The sequence below is a fragment of the Vanessa cardui genome, chromosome 10, assembly GCF_905220365.1.
Source record: "Vanessa cardui chromosome 10, ilVanCard2.1, whole genome shotgun sequence".
NCBI lineage: Eukaryota > Metazoa > Arthropoda > Insecta > Lepidoptera > Nymphalidae > Vanessa > Vanessa cardui.
In genome coordinates, this window is record NC_061132.1 from 3,475,659 (window position 1) to 3,489,449 (window position 13,791).

Sequence of the window (13,791 nt, forward strand, 5' to 3'; positions counted from 1 at the left end):
TTTGACGAAGAAGGATGATTTGTAGGGACTTCAAAATACTGACAATGCTTTTGGGTCAGCAGGCAGGCTATATTAAATACCTATGCTTCTTGTGCTTGTGGGATACTAGAGCCAGAGAGAACAGCACTGGAAAAAAAGTGATAGGCCTTCCCGAGAAACTTTAAACCTGGAGAGAAAAATGTTATAAACACTACCTTGGTACCACCAGAAAAGGTTTTGTTGCCCCCTCTCCATATCAAATTAGGGTTGATGAAACAATTTGTAAAATCGCTGCAAAAGGATAGAGACTGTTTCAAATATATATGTACAAAATTCCCGAAGCTGTCAGACGCAAAGTTGAAAGAGGAAGTTTTCACCGGCCACGACATAAGAAAACTTTTAACGGAAGCTTCAAATCAAATCAAATCAAATCAATTTTATTCAAGTAAACTTCATAATGAAGCGTTTTTGAATCGTCAATAATCAAATACTACCACCGTTTCGGAAAGCAGCTTCTAGCGAGAAGAAACGGCAAGAAACTCGCATAGTTGCTCTTTTCAAATAAACACATTTACAATGCTGTTATTGACAGTAATTAGCGTCCTATGATGGAACCCGAGCCTAACTCCAGGCGTTTCTTTCTAAAAAGTACTCTTTTAATGAATAGTATGATTTATTTATTAATTTAGTCTTAACAATATTTTTAAATTTTGAAAATGGTAAATTGATTATATTTTCCGGTATCTTATTATATATGCGTATACCATTGCCCAAAAACGTTCTATTTACCGTATGCAAACGGAAACTGGGGGTTACAAGTTTATTCTTATTTCTTGTATTAATAGTATGTACATCAGCATTGATAGAATAATTTTTAATATTCTTTTGTATAAAGATTATATTATCATAAATATATTGTGAAACAGCCGTTAATACACCTATTTCTTTAAATTTTTCGCGTAATGATGTCCTGGAGCTAATATTGTAAATAGATCGGATAGCTCTTTTCTGTAGAATAAAAACAACTTCAATCTCTGCTGCATTACCCCATAACAACATTCCATATGACATAATACTGTGAAAATTACTAAAATAAACTAGTCTAGCAGTACTTATGTCCGTAAGTTTTCTAATTATTTTTATTGCATAAATGGCACTACTTAGTTTTCTTGCCAGGGCATACAAATGGGTGCCCCACTGCAGTTTGGAGTCAAGGGTTATCCCTAAAAAGACCGTCGACTCAACAAACTCAAGCCTTTCATTTTTCAAAGTTATTGCAGAAGGATTTGATTTGACATTTGGCAAGGAAAACAAAACACTTCATTTGTGAAAACTATGAATGAGAAGGAAAAAGAAGCTTGGGTGTCGTTCAAGGACGTAGTGCGAAAGTTTTTGGAAAATACTAAGGATCCTAACTATAAAACCATTGTGCAACGGATGCTAGCAGAATACGAAGCTCAAGGCTGCAAGATGAGCTTGAAGGTCCATTTTTTATACTCTCACATAGACTATTTTCCTGAAAACCTGGGAAAAGCTTACAGTGATGAGCAGGGGGAGCGATTTCACCAGGATGTCCGGATATCGAGAGAAGGTAATAAGGGCGCTGGGATGTCACTATGCTTGCTGACTACTGTTGGCTGTTTAAGCGAGAAACTGAAGATGAAAATAGGAAAAGGACTCATCAAAGTATCAAGCAAAAGAAGAAGAGGTTTAATAAAGAACATGAATAAGTATATGTATTAAATTAATGTATCGTTAGCTTTTAAAATAAATACTTACTATTTGAAAATTTTGAATAAAAGAGTCCTTTAACCATTTTTTTGTATTTGAATTTGCAAAAAATTCTTATGTGATAGAAAAAAATGGCCGTCATTTTTGGAATCAGCGCACTTTAAAACATATAATTCAGTAAAAATTTCTCCTGCAGCTGACAATTTTTTTTTTTTCGCAGACCTGTGTTATCACTAACACAGGATTCTGCTAAAGCGTCATCCCAATGCTGATCATTTTCTAGCAAATGACGCGCTTGGCAAGCTGCATGATAAGTGGGAAAAACAACATCGTCTACTTTTCATAAATGAGGTTGGTCCTCGCACAGTATGTAATAATAATCGGAAATAGAAACACTCAGCGTTGTTAGGATGAACGGCGTATACTCTGCCAAGAACATGTTCTTTGAAAATACCTGACTCACCATCTACAGGCCTGCCACGGCGTCTTCGATTAAAGACACCTCGTTGCTTATCGTAGGTATAATACGATGGAACTTCCTCATATAAAAGAGATTTTGCAAAATCATCAGTTTGGCAAAGTCGAAAGAATGCTAATAAAGTTGTTTGTCTAGGGTTCTCTAACCGTTCTGTGACATTTTCGGCGTTGAAATATATACGTTGACCACCTTCAAGATGAACATCCAGATGAGTCACAGGTGGAAATCTTTCATGAATGTTGAAACTTAAGATCCGCCACACAGCTTCTGAAGAACTTATATATCTGCCTGACTGATATCTTGTAACTTCATCATGTTCATTTCTCAAAGCAAATGTAGCTTGGTCACTGCCCTTATTAATGTACTTACAAATATATTTTATTGACTCTACACTATTACACATTTCAACATTTATGTGAGCTTGAAATGCTCTGGACAACACAGGAGAATACGGAACGACCCACCTATTGTCTAAAATAACCTGTTGTCCAGATACTCGCTTTTCAACAGTGAAACCACCAGTATCTCTTGAACGGCGACGATATAATGGGTATCCATCATGTCCTGTTACAGTTTCATCCACTAAGGCTTTTGGATATCTTTTAGTGCAACGACCGTCTTGCATGCAAGGAGAATTTCCGTTAAATACACCACATGGACCATGTATCATATGAGATTTAACAATGTCGTATAACTCAGGATCTGCAATCGGACTTGGAATTTCAGCACTGATTAAACTGTCTACATCATTAGGTCGAACCTTATCTTTTAACCAAACCAGGATATGTGCGTGGGGTAAGCCGCGTTTTTGCCATTCAACACTATACATGTAACATAATACTTCTCCAAAAATGTTATCTTTGGTAAGTAGATCTATCATTGATTTTAATTTTAAATGAAAAACTCTTGCGATGATATCATGACGGTCATGCGGTGCTTGACCCTCAAGAAGCTCCCGAGTGATTTCATCCCACTTAGGATTGGTAGTTACAGTAATAAATAAGTCGGGACGTCCATATTTTCTCACGTAACAAAAAGCATCTTGAGTACGTTCGTGCATGTAGCGTGGACCACCAGTAAAAGAAGAGGGCAAAATAACTAAACGGCCCATATTCACCGTATCATTATCTTGCTGCATGGCGTCGCGAAGGTGCACGTATTCTTCAGCGCGCAGCTGCCTTTGATTAGATCGTATGTAAACTAATCTTTCGGTTTCAATTTTTGCGTACATGTCTACAATAAACTGATTGAATAAGCCACGAAAACGTTGCAAGTATACAAACCTATTCCGTCTTACTTGCAAGTGGTAACAGTAAAATTGAAGGCATGAAATCTTTTTATTATAAATAGGTGCGCCTGTACGCGGATCAGTTTGGTATAAAGCAAAATTATAACCATCTTCCCCTCGACAATATATCCAAGGATATTGCAAACTGTCGTAAGCTCTGTGGGTTTCGTAAATACGTTGCAAACGATTGTCTCTAGAACGGATAACGATATCACGCCTATCACATTCCTGGTCGACCAATACCACAGCAACTTCATTCGTGGATGGAGCATTGTAACGCCCAGGGTGCTCCTGCGTTGGACGCCTATCGGCATTTATAACAATTTTATAATTGTTATCATGATCTCCAGGAAGAGCTTCTAATGCCGATTTAAAACTGCATACATACGAATTAACCTGATGCACCATGTTCTGAAGTTGTGAAATGAGTTCAGCATTTAAATTCGGGAAATATTGATTTCTTATATTCGACTGTTCGTCGTAGTCGGATACAAAATATGTTTGAAGAAACTTAGGTTGGTCTTCAGGCAAAAGAGATCCTATCAAATGGTAAACTTGACCTTGTATCTTAAAAGTAGGCATGAAAGGACCTTCGGAGATTTGTTGCGCACCAAAGGATGTCATCTGAAATGCACTATTATAAGTGCGAATGTTGTCTAAAAACTGTTTAGATTGCACATGTTCCCCCAAAAGTAGTGATTTCAAAGGTTCCGGTGGGTCTTCGAATGAAGGCAAATTTATTTTGCCTCCAGAACAACAGAAACCAGCCGACTCCTTACTCCACTTTGAAGCATTACAAAAAGAACATACCACGTTCATATCGCCTATTACAGAAGATGATTTGTAATCAATTGTGAGGTTATAAGCAAACCCACTTTTATATTTGTCGGACCATGCCACCGTATTTCTAGGTTGGTCTTCTATGTATACATCTAAGTTATTAAGACTATGTCGAAATCTGTCTGCAGTAAGACGGGCCTCTCGCTGTTCGTCCGTTTCAAGAGACCGAATATTTTCGATTCTTAATCTTTCATTAGACAAACTTATTAATCGTTCTTGTCTCAAAGAATTGTAATGTTCGCGTACCGACTCTAGTCGTTGTTCATGCTCATGTTCATCTTCGAGAGATCTAATAATATTGTGGTGCACCCTATCATTTGTCAAACGGTCTTCATATTGAGTAAAAGTTTCAGATTCTCGAGATAAAATATGACGTTCGCGGTCAGCTGTGAGACGCAATTCCCTCTCAGTGGAGGTTTCTGACTCGCGAGACAATATATGACGTTCGCGGTCAGCTGTGAGACGCAATTCCCTCTCAGTGAAGGTTTCTGACTCGCGAGACAATATATGACGTTCGCGGTCAGCTGTGAGACGCAATTCCCTCTCAGTGAAGGTTTCTGACTCGCGAGATAATGCATGCCGTTCGCGGTCAGCTGTGAGACGCAATTCCCTCTCAGTGAAGGTTTCTGACTCGCGAGATAATGCATGCCGTTCGCGGTCAGCTGTGAGACGTAATTCCCTTTCAGTAAATGTTTCAGACTCGCGAGATAAAGTTTGTCGTTCGCGGTCAGCTGTGAGACGCAATTCTCGCTGTGAAGCAGTTTCAGCTGCTCGGGATAACACATGTTGTTCTCGGTCAATGGTAAGCCTCAGCTCTCGTTGAGAAAAGCTTTGAGACGCCCGTGATGTAGCTCGTCTCTCTCTGTCAGCTGCTAATCGCATCTCTCTCTCTGAAGAGCTTTCATTGGCTCGAGAAGTTGAGGCACTAACTCTCATAGAGTTTAACCGATGTGCTCTTTCCTCTGCCGATTCTTGAGAACGCGCATTTCTCATCCTCGTAGCATCTCTCGAATTTCGAGATAAAGATGGTCTTTTTTTAGGTGGCATTGTGTATTTTCAATCAACAGTAACCAAAGCTACCTTACACTTACGAAACCTATTAATATTATATAATAACTAAATATGGTATATAATTAAACACTACTTACATATATAGTAATAATTATATGATATACTTATATAGTAATAATTATTATTATATGATAATTACGAAAATAAACTATTAATATAATTAAACACTACCACAATAACTAAAATGCGTACCTACTACTACTTCACTTATAAAGAAATAAAATTTTAACTAATAATATGCTTAGACTAAAAGTCGCGCTGAAAAGCACGGTTGGTAAATAACAATTATTGTCTGTCAATAAGGTCGAACACTCTAAACGTCTATTCGCATCAACAGCCAAATATTGTATGAAGCTCGCGCGCGGACCCGCCGCCTTTTTATACCTCCCGCGGCGTAGCGCGTCGAACGCGGCAACCGATACACAAAAATAATCCTTATGGCATGATTCTGTATTCACGCGCGATGACTTATAGCGTATTTCATGTATAACTTTGGTGTTTCTACACCGATTTACATGATTCTTTTTTTTATTGAATAGGTAATAATGTGAACTTTTGTAATTAGGGATGAGTGAGAGTATTGTAAACGTAAGAGTAGACAAATATAGTCAGAAAGCGCCGAATTGCTAAGCTTCCGGAAGTTTCACGTGTTATTGTGAGTCAACTATGAAAGATAGACATATGCTGTCGAGGAATTTATTTTTATATAATAATTTAAGAACATTTGTGTCGTACATGATTTCTATGTAGCTTTAACCATTAAGGCTGCACACGCGACGGAAGCTTAAAAAATGGAGTAACTTCTCCCGTTTTCCCAATATTTCCCTTCACTGCTCTACTCCTATTGATCGTAGCGTAATGAAAAGTATACTATAACCTGCCCAGGAGTAGGAAGAATAATTGTGCCAAATTTCGTTAAAATCCGTCGAGTAGTTTTTGTTTCTATAACGAATATACAGACAGACAGACAGACAGACAGACAAAAATTTTACTGATTGCATTTTTGGCACCAGTAGCGATCCCTTATCATCCCTTGATAGTTTTTTTTTAAATAAATTTCATGTACAGAAATGACCTCTCTACAGATTTATTATAAGTATAGATTAAAATGAATTAGGCTCCATAACCCGAGATGTTCAAATGATTGGGCGTCAATCTGAACCGATGATAGCATATTCATATCAGATAAGCGTCACTAAATTTTTATGTGCTCAATTTGTGTTTACAACACTTCATCTCCTGATACACGGGGAAAGTAAACCACATGCTAGAGATCAAAATCTCCCATACGTGCATCCATAAACCCTTATTGAATGGCAGAACAAACTCTTTCAATAGGGATCCGAAGCCCAAGGTTTCAGTAAAATCACTGTTTACTTTATATATAGTCCTTATTATAATCAGCAAGTTCAAAATGCAAAAACTATTTTTTACAAATTTATCAGAACCCAATATCAATGGGAGCCCAAGGCTATCCACACTACACAACTAACCCTACATAAATATAAAAGAGGGTTAAAGTCGTAGATACCTGTGTTATATCTCATATCTGTACCTTAAGTAACAATAAAACCTAAAATGGTAATGCTCATATCTACTTCAAACAATATCTAATTATGTTTATTGAGTTATTACCGTTTGATTTATGACAACTACATTTTACGTTGAGCAAACATCGCCTGCTAATTTTACTTATAATGATTTCTTATGTCGCCTGTAAACTGTTGCTTAATTTGCGCAATAAAACATTATAAACTTATTTAAAAATATAGAACCTTAAAATTAAAATTTCAATTGAATGAGTTTTTTCTACTATTATGTATAACATGACATTTTCAGAGCGGTGCTCATGGTCATTCAATTGGCCAGGAATGCTTCTTACGGTTGACTTTAAAGGCGTGAGCCTGGCTCACTTCGCGAAAATCGATTTGTTCAGCTTACAACATTTTCTGTACTACCTTCAGGTAAGAAAATTATAAAGAGTATATTCGGAGAATGTTTCTGTATCAATATATAAAAAAGTATGCTTTTAAACACTGAATATAAAAAATGTGCTTTATATTATGATAATACTTAAAAGATACTCAGGTTTTCCATCTAGATTACACCCTTTGCTAGACAATTTTTGGCCAAGATTCACTCCTTCGAATTCCTGTGCTATACTAACTCCTTGGTATATAATATGAATAAAAGATGTTCATAAATTTATTTCTCTTTTTCATGATTAGGAAGCAATACTTCTTAGGCTTAAAGGAATGCATTTTTTGAACGCACCGCCTTTTATCGACAAGTTGCTGGTGATTATGATACCATTTATGAAGAAAGAGCTGATGGACATGTTACACGTCCATACAGCTGATTCTAAGAACCTAAAAGATAAGCCAAACGATTCTGGTGGCAACGCCGAAAGTAATGATAAACATAAAGGTTGGTTGAACTAATTAAAATAAAATCAGCATTTGTATTTTTATATTTAGATACGCGAACGAGCAAATGGGCTACATGGTGGTAAGCGTTCACCTTATAGACAATGGCGCTGAAAAAAACTTTAACCATCCCTTACGACGCCGCCAACCTTGAAAATTATGATGTCATATCTCATGTGCCTTTGGTTACATTGGCTCACTCATCATATTATACTTAATTTCCTTATAGGGTGTAAATACCTTACAAAATTCTACCCTTCTGCCAGTGAAGCCTATTAACTAGTATTCAACTAGTAATACTATAATTCCAAATATTCCTAATTTACTGATTACAGATTTGGTTTTGGCGAAATTAAGAAATTACAAGCCATATTTTGAGGAAGAGAGTCACAAGCGGGTAACGGAATCTCTAAGGCCGGGAAAACAGAAGACAATATCAGATATATTTGGAGGGTTCGAAGGGTCTTTCAAATAGTTAGAAATTAATTAGCATCTACGAAAGATTTCTGGAAGTGAAACCAACCAATCACATCGATATATTCGAAGTTAATGTTGTTTAGGTATGCAAAAAATAAACAAACTAAATTTACAGTGTTTTCTTTGGTAATACAAATTAACAGAAAAAAGTCCCATTACAGCACAAGATCCCTCTCTCCTAATGACGGAAAGTTCTAAATCTCAATCGCAAAATTTTTATTGATATTATATCTGGATTAGTGGATATAGCATGGTCGATTTACACCTGACACGCAAATATTTGGTTATGATGATGATGATATTATATTGAGGATATTTACCTCGCCATAAAGAATAAAACGAATCTTACGGAAATACATCAGGAGCCTTCGCTTCTGATTTTGGTTTACCTACTGTACAATGTTGTTAGTTTTAATGGAAATATAAAAAACAGCTCTTTACAATTAAGTAGATCGCGTCTAGATAACGATAAATTATATACATTAAATACAAAACGACTCTTATCTAACACAATCTATACAAACATCATTAAGTTATACTCAACTATATTCAAACTACAACTTTGTTGATATAATAATATACAATGGTGGTTACTTTTCGTACAGTAGACCTGATACCAGTAGATATCACTAGATATACCCACATTACAATTGCTTGATGTAGTATAAATGTGCTTTACTAGAAGACTGTAGATTGTATCTACAAAATTGATGGACATTTTATTAAAAAAATAAAGTATTTGTGTATTGACACGAGCCATTGCCTATGTGAGCTTAATAAAAATATCAGGTCTGGAATCAAAAGATGACTTCAATATGGAATAGAATAAATCGAATAGAACAAGAAAAAGGTACGTTCACGGACTCATTCGCCTGTTATAAATGCACTAGACTAGAGTAGTGATAAGTCAGCGATCTATACTTTCCGCAATATATTTCCCATCGAAATTTCACATTTAAGAATTCTCGTAACACCTTACTCGAACATTCTGCTGAATACAACACAAAGACCACCAAAGCGATTGCCGTGAACTCAATAATTTTTCTTAACTTGTAACGTGGGAATCGTACGAGTTGCAAGACCACCAATGAATCGTCGCCAACTATCGGTACTAATTACGAGGGTGTTCTCACTTCTGGCTCACGCTTCGAGCAGTAGACAAGGCTTGTTGATAGGATAAAAGTAATTCCTTTAATTCTTGTTCTTAAGAAATAGGTACAAAAATAGATCGTTTTATTTGCGCCTATCGGGCTCGCGCATTATAACTCGCAAAACAACAATGCTTTATATTTTTGTGTTCCGAATTGACGTGTGAGCCAACGTAACGTAGCACATGGAGGATGTAACACCTTAGACGGGCAGCGATGACAGGTGGTGACCATTTACTATCAAATGGATCACTTTACCTGCCGCTTTCACATAAAAATAAAAATATAATTAAAGTGTAACAGCATGGATTCAATCGTTTCTGAATATTTTTAGAGCTCCATGACACGGAATCCCTGTGTTGTCTTAAATTTTCGCGATTATTACACATTTAAATAAAACTAATTATAACGGATGAATCGCGTATATTAATTATTTTTAAACATCCCGACGTTTCGAGCACTTTGCAGTGTTCGTGGTCACGGGTAGACTAAGATGACATTCGTCTATTTGAAGAACAAAGGAAATATTATTAACAACTACCGCCAACGATTTCTCAATTGATATCTTGAGTAACGTTCCGGTTGCACGCAGAAGGCACTAACTGTATCTTTAGGTCTTGCAGTCTGTTGGATTTGGGATTTCAAATTTTTAATAAGTGGATCCCAGGTGTTAGAAAGTCTCCAACCATCTTCTCTATTGAAGTTCGGATGTTTTTGAATTTCAATAGCCTCGCGTATCATTCTAGGAATGAATCTGTGTTCTCTAGCGAGGATCTGTGGTTTATCAAATCGGATAAAATGGTTAGGTTTATCCATAGCATGTTCACAGACTGCAGACTTAGAAGAACGCCTATTTTTGACATCTCCTATATGTTCCTTGACCCTGGTACCGATACTTCTCTTTGTTTGGCCTATGTAAGATAAACCACACTCACATTCGAGTTTATATACTCCTGCAGTTTGTAAGGGAATATTACTCTTGATAGGTCTCAAGAACTGGCTCACTTTCTTATGAGGCTTGTACACGGTTTTAATTGAAGCTCGCTTCAAGATGTTGCCAATCCTGTCTGTAACTCCCTTCACATATGGTAGAAATGCAGGTTGTCGCTCAACTGTGGGTGGCTTGATACGGCTTCTGCGATGCTGGCGAGGCACGGGCAGCTTGTTCTGGTGGAGTGCAAGCTTGACCTGACGTAGCTCGTCCTCTAGGTGTTCAGCATCGCAGAGATGGTGGGCTCTCTGAAACAAAGATTTGCCAACGGTAGCTAACTGGCTAGGGTGGTGGTGCGAGTCACCATTGAGGTATTTGTTGGTGTGTGTGGGTTTCCTATAAACTGTGTGACTTAATGTATTGTCAGGATTCTTGATAATAAGGATGTCAAGGAAAGCTAAAGAATTATTTGCCTCTAATTCCATAGTAAATTGAATGTTTTTGTTTATAGAATTAAGATGTACTAAAAATGCAGATGTCAGATCACTAGGTAATATTGTGAAAGTGTCATCGACGTACCTTCTGTAAAACCTAGGTGTTATAGGTCCGGAGCGAAGAGCCCTCTCCTCCAGGTCTTCCATGAACAAATCGGCGACCACGGGGGATACTGGAGAACCCATGGCTACCCCGTCAACTTGTACATAGAATTCATCATTCCACAATAAATAACCAGATGTGAGGCAGTGATGTAACAGCTCTGCATATTCAATAGGCATGTTGTGTGTCTGTAGCTTCCTCTTGACAATTTCGATGCAGTCTTGTATGGGTAAGCAGGTAAACAATGACTGGACATCAAAACTAACCATTGTCTCGTTGTTGGTTAATTTGAGGTCTTTGATTTCACCAACAAACTGGTAAGAATCCTTGACATACGCCGCAGTGTGTCCTCGGAGGGGTGATAATGTCCTTGCTATGTGTTGAGCCAATCTATATGTTGGTGTATCGATTTGGCTTACAATAGGACGCAGCGGAGCACCAGTTTTATGGATCTTAGGTAACCCATACAGTTTTGGAGGCTTTGCACATGTAGGCACGAGTGATTTTTTATCCAGATTTAGTTTCTCTTGGTGTTTTGATATTAATGCGGATGTCTTTTTAAGAATGTTATTAGTGGGGTCTTTATTTACTTTTTTATAAGTTTTTACATCCGATAAAATCGCGGAAATTTTCTGGTTATAATCACACGTATCCATCACAACGGTCGCGTTTCCCTTATCTGCTCGGAGGACTGTAATGTCTTTATTGTTGCGTAAGTTCTTCAGTGCAATAGATTCATCACGAGTAAGGTTTCTTTTCGGTGGCCGGCTTCGACGTAAAACACTCGAGATGTCCTGTCGAATAGCTTCCGAGTCTTCCTTTGTGATGTTATTTTTGAAAAGACACTCCTCCACATTGCAAATAATGTCTTCAAACGGTATTTTGGATGGAGCCGGTGCAAAATTTAGGCCTTTGTTTAACACCGCAATAGTCGATTCATCTAAACTTTGTTTTGACAGATTGACAAGTGACGTACGCGCAGGTTTTTGAATTTCCCCGGTGTTGCCATTATTGAAATTTTTATAATTTGATTTTACTCCGCTGAGTTTTTCGAACTTTTTTATTTGTTTTAATTTTAAGTTATTATATTTTGTAGCGGCTCGTTTATTAGTAAAATCGCAGCATTTTTGCCAATCTGTTTTAGATAATCGTGACTCGAGTTCTTTACTGAGGTTGTCAATTTGATCCGTTAACCGTCGCGCGTCAAATCGATGTTCTCGGATGAGTTGCAACAATAATTTCTTACTTGCCTGATTGAGTATTTTATCACCATGCTTTATGTCCTTCTTAGGTGCGATCCTTACACAAACCGGAATAAGATTATTGTCACGGCATCTTTTCAGGAAGTTCATGGACGTTACGTATCGGGCATGTTTGACTTTTAGGTACTCCAACCGGCGAATTTGATTTGATGTTTCCAGTCCGTACTGGTTCACATAATGTTGTCTTAAATTTTCGCGATTATTACACGTTTAAAAATAATTAATATACGCGATTCATCCGTTATAATTAGTTTTATTTAAATGTGTAATAATAGTATCCCCCGTGGTCGCCGATTTGTTCATGGAAGACCTGGAGGAGAGGGCTCTTCGCTCCGGACCTATAACACCTAGGTTTTACAGAAGGTACGTCGATGACACTTTCACAATATTACCTAGTGATCTGACATCTGCATTTTTAGTACATCTTAATTCTATAAACAAAAACATTCAATTTACTATGGAATTAGAGGCAAATAATTCTTTAGCTTTCCTTGACATCCTTATTATCAAGAATCCTGACAATACATTAAGTCACACAGTTTATAGGAAACCCACACACACCAACAAATACCTCAATGGTGACTCGCACCACCACCCTAGCCAGTTAGCTACCGTTGGCAAATCTTTGTTTCAGAGAGCCCACCATCTCTGCGATGCTGAACACCTAGAGGACGAGCTACGTCAGGTCAAGCTTGCACTCCACCAGAACAAGCTGCCCGTGCCTCGCCAGCATCGCAGAAGCCGTATCAAGCCACCCACAGTTGAGCGACAACCTGCATTTCTACCATATGTGAAGGGAGTTACAGACAGGATTGGCAACATCTTGAAGCGAGCTTCAATTAAAACCGTGTACAAGCCTCATAAGAAAGTGAGCCAGTTCTTGAGACCTATCAAGAGTAATATTCCCTTACAAACTGCAGGAGTATATAAACTCGAATGTGAGTGTGGTTTATCTTACATAGGCCAAACAAAGAGAAGTATCGGTACCAGGGTCAAGGAACATATAGGAGATGTCAAAAATAGGCGTTCTTCTAAGTCTGCAGTCTGTGAACATGCTATGGATAAACCTAACCATTTTATCCGATTTGATAAACCACAGATCCTCGCTAGAGAACACAGATTCATTCCTAGAATGATACGCGAGGCTATTGAAATTCAAAAACATCCGAACTTCAATAGAGAAGATGGTTGGAGACTTTCTAACACCTGGGATCCACTTATTAAAAATTTGAAATCCCAAATCCAACAGACTGCAAGACCTAAAGATACAGTTAGTGCCTTCTGCGTGCAACCGGAACGTTACTCAAGATATCAATTGAGAAATCGTTGGCGGTAGTTGTTAATAATATTTCCTTTGTTCTTCAAATAGACGAATGTCATCTTAGTCTACCCGTGACCACGAACACTGCAAAGTGCTCGAAACGTCGGGATGTTTAAAAATAATTAATATACGCGATTCATCCGTTATAATTAGTTTTATTTAAATCCCTGTGTTGTAAAGTAAGCGGTCCCCTAGCAGCTGTTCTCCAAATATCAAGATTAGTTGGTGTAGCTGCTTTACGC

The 13,791-nt window shown here is 37.6% G+C and overlaps 1 pseudogene; it reads left to right on the plus strand.

The window, feature by feature from the left end:
* Positions 1–1,314: 1,314 nt before the first annotated feature.
* LOC124533065 lies at positions 1,315–8,303 on the plus strand (annotated as a pseudogene).
* Positions 8,304–13,791: the final 5,488 nt, after the last annotated feature.